The sequence below is a fragment of the Aptenodytes patagonicus genome, chromosome 29 (assembly GCF_965638725.1).
Source record: "Aptenodytes patagonicus chromosome 29, bAptPat1.pri.cur, whole genome shotgun sequence".
NCBI lineage: Eukaryota > Metazoa > Chordata > Aves > Sphenisciformes > Spheniscidae > Aptenodytes > Aptenodytes patagonicus.
Window position 1 is genome coordinate 1,475,217 of NC_134977.1, and position 14,270 is coordinate 1,489,486.

At 58.1% G+C, this 14,270-nt stretch overlaps 1 protein-coding gene and 1 pseudogene across 1 annotated transcript in view; both read right to left on the minus strand.

The window, feature by feature from the left end:
* The window catches only part of LOC143171648 (scavenger receptor cysteine-rich type 1 protein M130-like), a 94,717-nt gene that overhangs the window by 62,344 nt on the left and 18,103 nt on the right, over nucleotides 1–14,270 (minus strand).
* Nucleotides 3,649–12,979, minus strand: LOC143171621 (polyunsaturated fatty acid lipoxygenase ALOX15B-like; annotated as a pseudogene).

Below are 14,270 nucleotides of genomic sequence, written 5' to 3' on the forward strand. Positions count from 1 at the left end.
AGGGAGTGCCTGGGGACCTCTCACCTCCCACCGAGGTGGGGTGGCACAAGGAGGCAGCGCAGCCTGGCCATGCCCTAGAGGACCACGGCCGCAGGATTGGGGCTGTGCTGGCCTGGGGCCCCTGGGGGCACTGTGCCCCTGGGGGAGCTGGTCCTCACCTCCTGGCCAGTGTCACCCGCTTCCCTCCAGCCCCCCACCCGGCCCAGAGCTTGCTCCTCTCCCAGGAGTGGCGCAGGAGGGGGCTGCTTAGGGTAGGCGAGGTGTCAGGGTTATGCTTGTATCTGCTGAGAAGAGACTATGCTCTGTAAATTGCCTGTCTTCGGGAGCTGCTGCTGCTGCTGCTCTTGTTACTGCTGTTCGGAGAGCTAGTACAACTGGCTAGCAGGCAGAGCTCAGCCCCTTTGAGATGTTGCCTGCCGGAGTCTTCCCACTCTGTATTTCTTCTGTTTTCCTGGCCTGTCCTGACGTGAGAAACCTCCGCAAAAGGCATTTAATTCCAAGGACTCCACTCCATGGGGACCTCTCTCCCCTCGCCTCTGCACTCTTGCTCCCCTGCTTTCTTTCAGGAGATGCAGTGGAACCACCACGTCTGGTCTGTACAAGCAGCAGGTTGGGGGAAATAGGAGATTCCGGCAGCACTCAGCAGCTCTGTGGGGTTCGGAGGAGGACACTTGGATGTGGCAAACACTGCTGCTGGCCGTGGTGTCTCCCTGAGCCATCTCTCTCTTTGTTTAATGGGTGAGGTGCAGCGTCTTTGACACGTTCATCCACTTTCTGGGTTTGCTCAGGGGGCTCCCAAAGAAGCACCTGGGCCTGATGCCCCTACGAGCGCAGGCAGTGGGAGCGCAGGAGTCTGCAGCCAGCTTTGCTGCTGAAGGGGTCTGTGTGTAGAATGGGACTGTGAACAGTAAGGGAGTGGCTAATTTCGGTTACTCTCCTTAGAGCAGAAATGCCTGTCTCAAAAGTGCACCTGTCGCAAATTGCTTCACTCTTCCAAGTAATTCGAGGAAACTACCAGCTCCCCCCAGGAGGCCCCGACAGCCCGCGGGCAGCCTCGGCCGTACCAGTGGCCTTGCTGCCCCTGTCCTCCGGGTGCTTTGGCTCAGTGGGCAGCTCGTGCTGGAGGAGAGTCGGGCATTGATGTCTTTAACACTGCCTGATGAGCAGCATTGCTGCGGAAAGCCGCCTGCCACACAGGAGCATGGAGTGTGCGGAGCTTGAGCCTCTGGGTATGAGGCAGGTTGTGAAATTCACCATCTGTCATCGCAGCACCTCTCTTTCTCTCGACCTTCTATTAATTTATTATGACCTGACAGGCATTGCAACCCATCCTGTGTTTTCCAATCATTTGGTTTTGGCCATCTGAGGGAAAACCCCACACCTCTCTTCAGATGCAAATACCAATAGAGAGCATTGCAGGTGGACGTACTACTGGAGATGGAGATACCGCTGGAGATGCAGATGCCACTGCAGATACCTTTGCAGATGGATGATCCATTCCTAATAGCATTGCAGATGCTGATGCCCTTGCAGGTGTCATTGCAGATCCCATTGCAGATACCACTTCACTCTCAAATACCATTGCATACACCACTGCAGGTGGCGTTACTGATGCCATTTCAGATGCTGACATCATAGCAGATGCAGATACCATGACTCGTGCAGATGCCGTGGCAGATAGCAGTGCAGATGCAGGGACCGGAGCAGATGCAGAGGATATTGCAGATGCTATTGCATTTCACACTCCCACGCATATACCATTACGGATGCAGGTGCCGTTGCAGATGTCATTCCAGGGGCAAATACGATTGCAGAGAGCGTTGCAGGTCAGCATAGATTGCAGATGGACATCCCAGTGGAGATGCTGATGCCACTGCAGACGTAGACCAATTTGGAGATGCAGGTACCATTGCAGCTACCCCTGCAGATGCAGGTAGCAATGCTGATTCTGATGCACATACCATTCCTGATAATTATGCAGATGCGGACGCCAAAGCCAATACCAGTGCAGATGCAGATGCCGTTGCAGATACTGCTGCAGCTGCAGACGCCATTTCTGATGCAGATACTGCTGCAGCTGCACATACGACTGTAGAAACCACAGCAGAGGCCATTGCTGATGCAAAGTCAGGTGCAGACACAATAGGAGAGGCAGATGCCATTGCAGCTGCAGGTACCAATGAAGATGCAGAGGCCACTGCAGACACCCATAGCATTACAAATGCCATTGCAGATGCAGATGCCTTTGCAGCTGCATCTGCCATTGCAGATGGCATTGCAGATGCAGCTGCCGTTGCAGATAGCCTTGACAATGCCTTTTCAGCTACAGCCACAGACAGCAATACCGTGAGGAAGATCCCGATTCAATTGCAGATGCAACAGCAGATACAAGGGCAGATACAGACACGATAAACCTGCCATTACAGATACAAGTACAGCCACAGGCACCATTACACATGCAATTGCAGGTGCGCTCATAGATACGGACAGAATTACACATACAACTACAGCCACAAGACCAGCCACAGACACGAGTGCACATTCCATTACACCTATAGATACAGACACAGACACCGATCTCGTTCCTGAGAGGGGAACCATTACAGAGAGAGGTGCCATTACACATACAGGTAGTGATGGACACACCACTGAAGGTACAGGGAGTACCTGCATCTGAACTGGGGGTCTGCCATGGCTTCAGCATCTTCAAGAGCAGCTCTAAAGGCAATTGCATCTGAAATTGTACTTGCATCTGCAAGGCCATCTGCAGTGGTATCTGCATCTGCAATGCCATCTCCAGTGGCATCAATGCCCGAATCTTCAACGGCATCTCCATCCCCAATGGTGTCTGTAATGGTACTTGCACCTGCAATGGCATCTTCATCTGAAGTGCTGTCTGACATGGCATCTACATCTCCAGTGGTCCTTGCAGTGGCGTCTGCATCTTCAATGGCATCTCCATCAGCAACTGCACCTGAAATTGTATGTCTGAAATTGTCCCCCTCCAGGGCTGGGGGCAGCGTATGAATGACAGCTGGGGACGTCCCGGAGGGTGGCACCTGCCTGGGCCCTGTGTCTCCCACAGGAGTTCAGAGCTGGGCCAGGAGCCCTGTGCGGGGGGGACGGTGTGTTTTGGGGGCTTATCTCCTGGCACAGTGGGGTTTTACCTGGCATGCTGAAATACCGGGTTAGAGCTGCCCACTGCTGCCACTTCTCCCAGCCTCAGCCCACCGGTGCGCCCCAAACCTCCACCAGGCCCGTGGGCACAGGCCCTTGCAGGCTGGGGCAGGGCATGTTTGTTATTTTAATGGCATGTCACGTGATTTTTGGCATCACGGCGTGCGAGCATCAACCAAGCAAGAGCTGCCGTCCGTGGAAAGCTGCCCGGGAGTGACAGGCTTCATCAAAGCCAACCCGTCCTCTCCCCCACGGCCCCACCCTTGAACCCACCTCCCCTAAACCCATTTGTTCCCCGTGTGCTCCTGCAAGCATGGCCTGGCTTACATTGGGCAACTGTGCTTTTTAAAATGCTTTTGGGGGGGTCCCATTCTGTTCCCTTCTCTGCCCTGAGGCTGCACCCTCGTGGGTGAGCTAACAGGGGCTGTGTGCTCCTCCCCACCTGCGTCATCATCCTGCAGACCACGCATGTCACCTCTGCCAGCAGGACTTGGGTGGTGGAGAAATGCCAGGCAGCGTGTGAACGTTGCCCATCTCCACCAAGAAAAGCCCTCGGAAGTTCATCCCAACTGCTACACTATCGGAGCATGAAAAGAAACACCTGCTGCTGTGGTGCAGGGCTCTACCTTGCATGAGCTGCTGCGGTTGCAAATACTTTTTGCATTTTTGCCGGCAGCTCCCTTCCTCGGCATTCTTGGGGTGATCTGGGGTTATTTTGCTGCGGCAGTGAGGCAAAGCCGGGCTCTGGAGCTGAGTGCGGTGGGACCCGAGGAAGGGCATCTTGACAGTTTGAAGGGCTTTGCATCGAGCCCTGTCCCCAGTGGTTGCTTTCAAGATGGAGGCACTGCAGCCCTTGTTGTCATGTCCCTGAGACCCCCAGGTCTGTCCTTGTCCCGGGGGGGCGTCAGTGCTGCTTTCTGCGTGGGACCATGTCCGTGATTCCTGCAGGGACCCGTCTGTCCTGGCTCCCCCACCAAAGGGCTCCTTCCCCTGGGGAAGGGGACAGGGGAGTCCCTCCTGCCATTGCCTGCCCCGCTGGCGGTGACACGGCCCTGGGGATGGCTTGGTTGCCCTTCAGGGCTCGCCGGCTCTGATCTGGGGCTCAGGGGGGCTTTTGCAGCTCTTGGGTGCCGTTTCCCGGTGCCCCCTGTGCTCCCCCCCACCTCCCAGGCAGGCACGGAGCGGTTCCAGAGAACTGGCTTTTAATGGAAAAAAAACAAGAGGAAAGGTCCCATCAAAACTACTATATTATGTTGCTATGGGCTCATCACTGCCATGGGTGATGTCACCGCCCAGGGTGGTGCCACCATCCATGGGGTCATTGATGCCTGATGGGATGTTACTGCCCAGGGGGCTGCTAATGTCCATGGGGACCTCCGTTCCTTGGGGGATGGCACTGCCCTGAGGTGCTCCCGCAGGGGGTGGTCGTGCTGGAGAGGCTGAGCTGTGTGATCTGCCCGGCGACGTGGTGGCAGCCATGGAGGGAGGGCGGCAGCACCGGGGCGGCTGGGACCACTGCTCTGCCTGATGGTTGCAGGTCAGGATGAGCTACTGTTGGCCCTGGGGGGTGCTGGGGGCTTCCGAGGCTGGGGGGGTGGGACACCCACAGGGCAGTACCTGGTGGAGAAGCGCCGCCGTGGCCGAGCGCGAAGGTGGCCGGCAGAGGCAGGTCGGCGTTTCTCCCCTCCATGCAGATGACGTGGGGGTCAAAGCAGCTGCCGCACGGAGCCACCTGCAGACCTGCGTGGGAGAGCTGGTGACCTCCACTCCTTCCCCAGAGAGTGTCCCCAGGCTGCAGGGATTGGGGTCGGTCCCTACCTCGGAGGTAGAAGGTTTTGGGGAGGATGAATGGCTGAAGCAGCTGGGGGGGCGGGGGCAATGTGGTGGGAGCCACAGGGCTGGCAGCGCCATGGTCCATTCCGTCTGTTGGATGCTAAGGACTCGGCGGGGCTGCCAGCTCTGGCCGCTTCCATTTGAGGGTCTCCCAGAAAGGAAGGTGCGGGCTCCCCGTGTTCCACCCCATCCCCAACAGCCTCCCCAGCTCCTCATGGGGAGGGAAAGGGTTGCTTTCCTCCAAAACAGAGGCATTTCACATCCTAGAGAAGGGAAAAAACACCCCCAAAAAAGCCCAACCACAATTGTTTTTGTAAGAATGATCCAAAAGGAAGCAGGAGGTACAGAGCATAACAGCCCTTTCAGGAGGAAGAGCTTCAGGGAGAGTTTTCTGCCCAAAAAGCACCAGAGCCCCTGGGAAGAAAACCGCTCATGACTACAGCCTCTGAAGACCCTTTCTCCCCTCCTCCGTTCGTACTCGGGGGTTTACACCGAAGCCTTGAACATCCTGGGGAGCTACCAGGTACGGACTTTCCCCCAACATACACAATGCTCTTTGGGTAGTTACCTTAGAAGAGTCTGGGGCTGCTACCTGGGAATTCTCCTGTCTCCAGAAGAAACCAAAATGCTCCCGGAGATGCCTGAGGGGAGTTCCAGGGAGCTACAGGGCATGGACCTGCCTCCAACATCGACAAAACTCTTCAGGTAACCGCCTAGGAGTCATAGGCAGCTCCTACACTGGACTTCAGCCATCTCCAGGGAAGGACAAAACACACCCAAGCTGCCTGGGAGGAGTCCCAGCAAGGGACAGAGCATGGACATGCCTCCAACATACACAAAACTCCTCGGGTGGCTTCCCTGGAGTAGTCTCGGGTGCTACCTGCAAAATTCAGCTGTCTCCAGGGGAGGCCAGAACATTCCTAAACTGCCTGGGAGGAGTCCGAAGGAGCTGTGGAGCATGGTCCTTCTCCCAACACGGATAAAACGCCTTGGGGAGCTGCCTTGCAGGGGTCTAGGGCTGCTCCCCAGGGCTTCACCTGTCTCCAGAGGAGGCCAACACACCCCTGGGGATGCCTGGGAGAATTCCCACGGAGCTACCGGGCATGGACTTTCCCCCAACACACACACTGCTGTCCCAGTAGTTACGTCAGAAGAGTTGGGGGCCGCTGCCAGGGAATTCCCCAGTCTCCAGAAGAAACCAAAATGCTTCTGGAGATGCCTGGGAGGAGTTCTGGGAACACTGAGGGGCACTGGGGAGACTGGAGAGCACGGGGGACACTGGGAGCACTGGGGAGTGCTGGGGGGCACTGGGGAGAGTGAGGGGCACTGGGAGCGCTGGGGAGACTGGGGAGCACTGAGGGGCAATGGGGGGACTGAGGAGCACAGGGGAGCCGCGAGGGGCACTGGGAGCACTGGGGAGAGTGGGGTACACTGAGGGGTACTGGGAGCACTGGGGAGCAGTGGGGGGCACTGGGAGCAGGGGGGAAACTGGGGAACACTGGGGGCACTGGGAGCACCGGGAAGACTGGGGAGCACTGAGGGGCAGTGGGAGCACTGGGCACCCCATCATGTCTCCCAGTTGCCCCCCCAACTCCCTCTCTGGGTGGGGGCCTCTGGGGAGGTGTTGGGGGGGGTCCTCAGGTTTTCAGCCGCCCCCCATCAGAGAGGGTTTGATTGACAGCTGGCATTTATTGAGGGGCTGGGGGTGAGAAGCAGGGCAGGGGGTGCTGGGTGCTGGGGGGTTGGTGGGTGCTGGGGGCGTCCAGGTGCTGGGTGGTGGGTGTGCTGGGTGCGCAGGTGATGAGTGCTGGGGGTGGCCAGGTGTGGGGTTCTGGGGGTGCGGGGGCACTCGGAGATGCTGTTCTCGGTCTCCAGGGGGTTCATGTAGTTGTATCTCAGCTTGGCCCAGTGGTTCCTCTCCTCGATGTGGTCCCGGATCTCCTCCAGCTGCCCTTGGAAGGCCCTGATGAGCCAGTGGGGTTCCACCTCTGTGAACCGCTCCTCCAGGTACTGTCCCGGGAGTATCTGGGAGACAGGGATGGGGACCCATCAGGTTCAAGCACTTGACTGAGGTGTCTCAAGCCATCTGGGGGTCTCTGGCCCCGTGGTAGCTGTAGAGCGATGGTGCCCACCACCCTGGGCTTGGGGATACCCAAGGTGGTGATGTGCACCCATGCCCTTGTGGGGCATCTCCTGGGATTCCTCAGCCCCACAGAGCCACCGTTTTGGGGAGGGCATGGTGATGGTGGGGCCAGACTCACCACGTCACTGAGGCATGAGCTGAGGAGGATGAGGGCCACCAGGATGTTGGCGGTGGTGTCCACCTCAGGGACGGTGGTGAGGAAGTGTTGGAGGAAGGCCTTGCCCTTCTCTGCCGGTGGTGGGTGGCGCATGGAGGACGGGGCGTTGGGGAGGAAGGCGCCCAGGTCATACTGCAGGGTGAGAGGCCACTGTCAGCAGAGGACACCCCTCTGGAATGGGGATGGGTTAGATGGGGACGTTCTACTGAGGTGGGGGACATCCCTCTGGCATGGGGACAGGTGGGCTGGGGACATTCTCATGCGGTGGGCTGGGGACATCCCTCTGGCATGGAGGGGGGAATGGATGGGGACATACTTCTGGCATGGAGCTTCTCCTGAGCTGGGGTGGGGATGTCCCTCCAGGAGGGATGGGGACATCCCTCAAGCACGAAGAGAGGTGGGAACACGGACACCTCCCCTGGCTCAGGATGGGGACATCCCTCCTGCGCACAGAGGGGAACATCTCTCCAGCGTGGGACGGGGACAGCTGGGGACATCTTTTGGGTGCAGAGGGGTCAGAGGTCCCCTGTCCCACCTGCCCATTGTTGACGGCTGCGTGCTGTGCCGAGCAGGTGAACACCGCCATGGTGAGGAACTTGCTGAGCTCCGCCACCGTCTGCAGTGAGGAGGGGATACCTGGGGTTGGGTGGGGGGACAGCAAAGAGCATCAGGGACCTGTCCTTGTCCCCCCACCACCCCTGGGGACACCCCATGGGACCCATGGGTGTGGGGATGCAGTACCCGAGGAGGTCCTGCCCAAGGAGATGAAGCTACCATGGGGTGAGGTGACCATGAGGTCATGGAGCACCCATGGGACCACCACCAGCTGCCACCTAATCCCTTGTCCCATCTCTCGATGGCTTCCCAGAGGCTCATTGCGTCATCCCGGTAGTGGTAGCTGGGGAGGTGCACCACGCCGCGGTGCCACATGTCATCAGGGAGGCAGAGGGAGGTGTAGGTGGCCTTCTCCAAGCCCTGCTGGATGATCAGCAGCATCCCCTCGCAGGTAACCCCCGAGCCCTGGTGGGGAGGGGTCACCCATGGGTGCTCAGGGCAGAAGGTGCCTTTCCCCCCCTCCAACCCCCGGCTGCCCCATGGCTCCTCGGTGCTCCCAGTATATGACACTGTCCCCAGTGCTCCCCAGCCCCCTTGCCCCATGCTCTCTAGTGTCCCCCAGGGCCCTCTGTGCTCCCCAGTGTCCCCCAGTGCTCCCAGTATAACCCAGTGGTCCCGAGTGCTTCCAGGACACGAGTACTCCAAGTACTCCCCCCAGTGCCCCCAGTATGCCCCCCTAAGTGTTCCCATTAACCCCCCAGCCCCCCCAATTAGAATCATAGAATCATAGAATCATTGAGGTTGGAAAAGACCTCTAAGATCATCAAGTCCAACCGTCGACCCAACACCACCACCCACTAAACCGTGTCCCTAAGTGCCTCATCTACTCGTCTTTTAAATACCTCCAGGGATGGGGACTCAACCACTTCCCTGGGCAGCCTGTTCCAATGTTTAACCACTCTTTCAGTAAAGAAATTTTTCCTCACATCCAATCTAAGCGGATGTCTGCTGGAAATCCAACACGGCAGAGAGGAAGCAGTCTAGGAGGTTCCTGGAGTGTGTGGAAGACAACTTCCTGACACAGCTGGTAAGTGAGCCTACCAGGGGAGGTGCCTCGCTCGACCTGCTGTTTACAAACAGAGAAGGACTGGTGGGAGATGTGGTGGTCGGAGGCCGTCTTGGGCTTAGCGACCATGAAATGGTGGAATTCTCGATTCTTGGTGAAGTAAGGAGGGGGGGCGGCAAAACCGCAACCATGGACTTCTGGAGGGCAGACTTTGGCCTGTTCAGGACGTTGGTTGAGAGAGTCCCCTGGGAGACGGTCCTGAAGGGCAAAGCTCATGCCTTGTGAGTGCCCTCAAGATGAACCGCTCCATAATCTTCCCCGGCACTGAGGTCAGGTTGACAGGCCTGTAGTTCCCCAGATCCTCCTTCCGGCCCTGTCCAGGTCCCTCTGCAGAGCCTTCCTACCCTCGAGCAGATCAACACTCCCACCCAACTTGGTGTCGTCTGCAAACTTACTGAGGCTGCACTCAATCCCCTCGTCCAGATCATCGATAAAGATATTGAACAAGACCGGCCTCAGTACTGAGCCCTGGGGAACACCGCTCGTGACCGGCCGCCAACTGGATGTAACTCCATTCATCACAACTCTCTGGGCCCGGCCGTCCAGCCAGTTTTTGACTCAGCGCATAGTACACCTGTCTAAGCCGTGAGCCGCCAGCTTCTCTAGGAGAATGCTGTGGGAGACGGTGTCAAAGGCCTTACTGAAGTCCAGGTAGACCACATCCACAGCCTTTCCCTCATCCACTAGGCGGGTCACCTGGTCATAGAAGGAGATCAGGTTGGTCAAGCAGGACCTGCCTCTCATGAATCCGTGCTGGCTAGGCCGGATCCCCTGGTTGTCCCGCTCATGCCTTGTGAGCGCCCTCAAGATGAACTGCTCCATAATCTTCCCCGGCACTGAGGTCAGGCTGACAGGCCTGTAGTACCCCGGATCCTCCTTCCGGCCCTTCTTGTAGATGGGCGTCACATTGGCAAGCCTCCAGTCGTCCGGGACCTCCCCCGTTAACCAGGACTGCTGATAAATGATGGAGAGTGGCTTGGCGAGCACCTCCGCCAGCTCCCTCAGCACTCTCGGGTGGATCCCATCCGGCCCCATAGACTTGTGAGCATCCAGGTGGCGTAGCAGGTCATTGACTGCTTCCTCTTGGATTACGGGGGGTTCATCCTGCTCGCCATCCCTGTCTTCCAGCTCGGGGGGTCGAGTACCCTGAGGATAACTGGTCTGCCTGTTAAAGACTGAGGCAAAGTCTGAGTACCTCAGCCTTTTCCTCATCCTCAGTGACAATGTTCCCCCCCGCATCCAATAAAGGATGGAGATTTTCCTTGGCTCTCTTCTTGTCATTAATATACTTGTAAAAACTTTTTTTGTTGTCTTCTCATTCAATCCATGTCAAGTCAATTCATGCTTGCTAGTGCCCCCAGTGCCTCCCCAGTATTCCCAGTATACCCCTCTGTCCCCAGTGCTCCCCAGCCCTCCGTCCCTCCATGTTCTCTAGTGTCCCCCAGGGCCTTCTGTGCTCCCCCAGTGTCCCCCAGCACTCCCAGTACATCCCAGTGCTCCCAGTAGACCCGAGTGCTCACCTTGTCGATGACGCCACCAGGGTTGATGAGGACGCTCTGGGCCAACGTGTTGAAGTGCAAGTTGGGGACGAGGAGCTGGTGGTGGAAACCAGGAGGTTGGAGACGACTGGGGACCTCCTAAGGAGCTGGGGTGGGTGTATGGGGGGGGGCACTGCGGTCAGATGCAGGGGGCACTGGGTGGTGCTGAGGTGGGACCTTACCTTGAAGAGGGGGTGACAGGTGGGCAGTTGGCATAGGGTGGCGATGGCGAAGACCTCCCCAAAGAGGTGGGTCCTCAAGGGGTGGGTGAGGAGCTTCCAGGCTGTAGAAGTCGGCGTTGCGCCAGGTTTTGGCCAACAGCCAGTCCCACTTCGCATTGCTTTGTAAGAAGATGGGGCTGGTGGGTCCCGGAGTTTGGCTGAGCTGTGGGACGCAAACCACGTGGTGGGACCATCTCCTCTCCACCACCACGGTGGGGTTGTCCACTGGTTTGGGGTGGGAAGTCCCTTCCTGGATGGCGATGGGACGTAGGAGCCCGTCAGCACCCTGGTGCAGCAGGCAGAGCAGGGTGGCGACGTGCTGCCAGCGCCTGTGGATGGTGCTGGCCGCAATGCCTTCCAGCACCTCATAGTCCAACGATGAAGATCTGACCCTCTTGCATCTCCTTGCCCAGGTTGGTGCCACCACCCAAAGAACCGGCCACCATCTCCAGCGTCACCAGGAATTTGGCCGGCAGCATCACGCAGTGCTGAATGGTGTTGGGGTTGTTGCCATTGAAGAACTGGTAACTGAAGAAGTCATCTTCTCGCCAGTGCCTGGCCGCGTAGTCGGGGACTGAGGGGGTGGCTGGACATCAGCGCTGAACTGCCCACCCTCCATGTCAAGCCAGGGACTTCCTGGGAAGCCCTGGGTGGCGGGGGAAGACGCGCAAGGCACCCACCAATCTCCCTGCCCCGCGTCCAGGAGAAAATGCTGCACATCTCATCCAGGCTCTTCCAGAAGGTGGGTCTCAAGAGGAACCCTGCCAGAAGGTGGAAGGCCCCTCTACGGGACAGAGGTGGACCTCAGCAACCACCATTCCTTCCCTGGCCCCCCCCCACCAGCCTCCCAGGACAGGGTGGCACTGGCGATGCTCCTCACTCCCATCATCCAGGTCCTCCCCAACCTTGGGGTATTGCTTACTGGAAGATGAGGACACCGGTGAAGTTGGTGGCCCTCACGCAGGAGAACTGAACATTGGAGTCCAGCTCGAGGATGGAGCCCACATTGAGGCAACGGGGCCAGCCCTTGGTGAAGCTCTTCCACCTGCGGGTGGGACAGGGGGACATATGTCAGCGTCACTGCCGGCCAGGCCACCCTGGCCATGGTGGGCCTCCATCCTTATGTCCCTGCTCTCACTGGTAAGCCTCCTGCCGTGCCTTCAGCTCCTGCTGCCGATGCTCCTTGAGGATCTCCAGCTCATCATCCACCAGCTTTTTCCCTGGAAAGGAGGAGAGAGGAGTCAAGGTCGGACCCCTGGCTAGCAGAGGAGGGTGGGGGTGGGATGAGTCCTACCCGAGCTCTCCCGGACCTCCACCGTGGTAACCCCCTCCAGCCACTGGTAGCAGGGGAAGCGGTAGAGGGTGCCGTCAGGGCCCATCACGCGGATGTCCCTGCAGAACCAGGCATCCTCCAAGAAGAGCCGCCACTTGTGCAGGCGGATGAGGACAATGCGACCCAAGTCCTGCTCGCAGCGCATGGTCATGTCCTTCTCCTGGTGGGGGGTGGGCGGGAAATGGCTTGGGGTGGGAGGGCAGCTGCCCTGGCATGGCACTGGGGGATACGGGCATTCCCCACCAGTGGAGTGGGGCTTCAGGGCATCCCCCAAAGATCCTCTTCCTCCATCCCCCCAGGACCCCTTTCCACCATCCCCCAGGACCCCTCCTCCATCATCCCCGCAAGATCCTTTTCCTACATCCCCCCCCCAAGACCACTTCCCACCATCCCCCCAGGATCCTTTTCCTCCACCCCACACCCCCCAAGACCACTTTCTTTCATCCCCCCAAAGATCCTTTTCCTCCATCCCCCCCCACCCCCACCCCCTCACTCCATCCCCCAGGATCCTTCCCTCCATGTCCCCAGGACCCCTTTCCTCTATTCTCCCCCCCACCAAACCCTTTTCCTCCATCCCCCCCAAGAACACTTTCCTCCATCCCCCCATGAGCCCTTCCTTCATCCCCCCAGGACCACTTCCCACCATCCCCCCAAACCTTGGTGAAGACCCATCCCTTTTCTTACCCTCTCCAGTAAAACCCATGCCGGGACCCCCGGCATGCCCATGCCTCCACTCGTGTCCCCATCCCTGCGCTCACCGTCCCCGGCAGCAACCAGTAGTTGATGGTTGTCCGGCACCTCTCACCACGGCTGCCCACCAAGGTGATGGAGATGGAGTTGTTGGTCCCACCTTCGAGGATGTCACCCGTTGCCACCTTCACCTTGTAGACGGCCATGGCGAGCTGCACAAGGACACGCCGCGACATTCAAGAGCTGCCTTTAAAAAGTGACCACCTGTAGGGGTGAGGGTTTTGGGGGTGGAAACCTGCCATCTTGGGTGGTTTGCATGCTGCAAGCCCCGTGGCCGTTGCACAAGCCGGGTGGCCAGTCCTTCCTTCTCAAGGGGAGGTTATCAGATGACCGTTATTGGCCGGCGACCAGCATATCTAATCTCAATGGATGTGGCCATGGAGACATTACCCAAGCGATGGCCCCGGGGGTGGCCATGGGCCCAAGGGAGGGGGCATTTGCCATGGTCCAGGAGCTCCTCCTGCCTCCCCAGGGTCTCCTCCATCTCCTGCTGTGTCCCTGCCCGCGCTGCTGCCCGCACTTCACTGGCTGCTCAAGGCATGCTGTGGAGCAGCGGTTGTGGGGCAGGCAGGGCTTTCCCAAAGGAAGGTCGTGGAGCAACTAATACTGGTGTCACAGTTTAACCTCAGTCGGCAACTGAGCACCACACAGCCACTCGCTCCCTCACCCCCCCGCGGTGGGATGGGGGACAGAATTGGAAGAGTAGAAGTGAGAAAAACCCGGGGGGGTTGAGATAAAAACAGTTTAATAATTGAAATAAAATGATAATATACAAAGCAAGTGATGCACAATGCAAGTGCTCACCACCCGCCGACTGATGCCCAGCCAGTCCCTGAGCAGCGGCCCCCCCGGCCAGCTTTCCCCCAGTTTATGTACCGAGCATGATGTCACATGGTATGGAATAGCCCTTTGGCCAGTTTGGGTCAGCTGTCCTGGCTGTGCCCCCTCCTACCTTCTTGTGCACCTCCAGCCTTCTCAGTCCGCAGAGCATGGGAAGCTGAAAAGTCCTTGACTAGTGTAAGCACTACTTAGCAACAACTGAAACATCGGTGTGTTATCAACATTGTTCTCATCCTAAACCCAAAGCACAGCACTGTACCAGCTACTAGGAAGGAAATTAACTCTATCCCCGCCAAAACCAGGACAGTATCCACCCCTTATTCTATACCATCTATGTCATGCCCAGGTCCCACACTTTCCAATACATTCCCATTAATCACCACCCCTTTTCCTGTTTTTGATATATATACACACACAGAGATATCATTCCCTTAGTCTATGGGCCATCCCTCTAAAATGTTCGTTGAGTTCATTTAGTCCATGACTTTGGGCTCCATCTGTCATCATAATCTTCCAGGGCAGGAAAGATGGGGATGGTATGTGGTGTTGGATTGTTTCATGGTGAAGTCAGTTCTGGTTCCATCATCACTGTGCTTT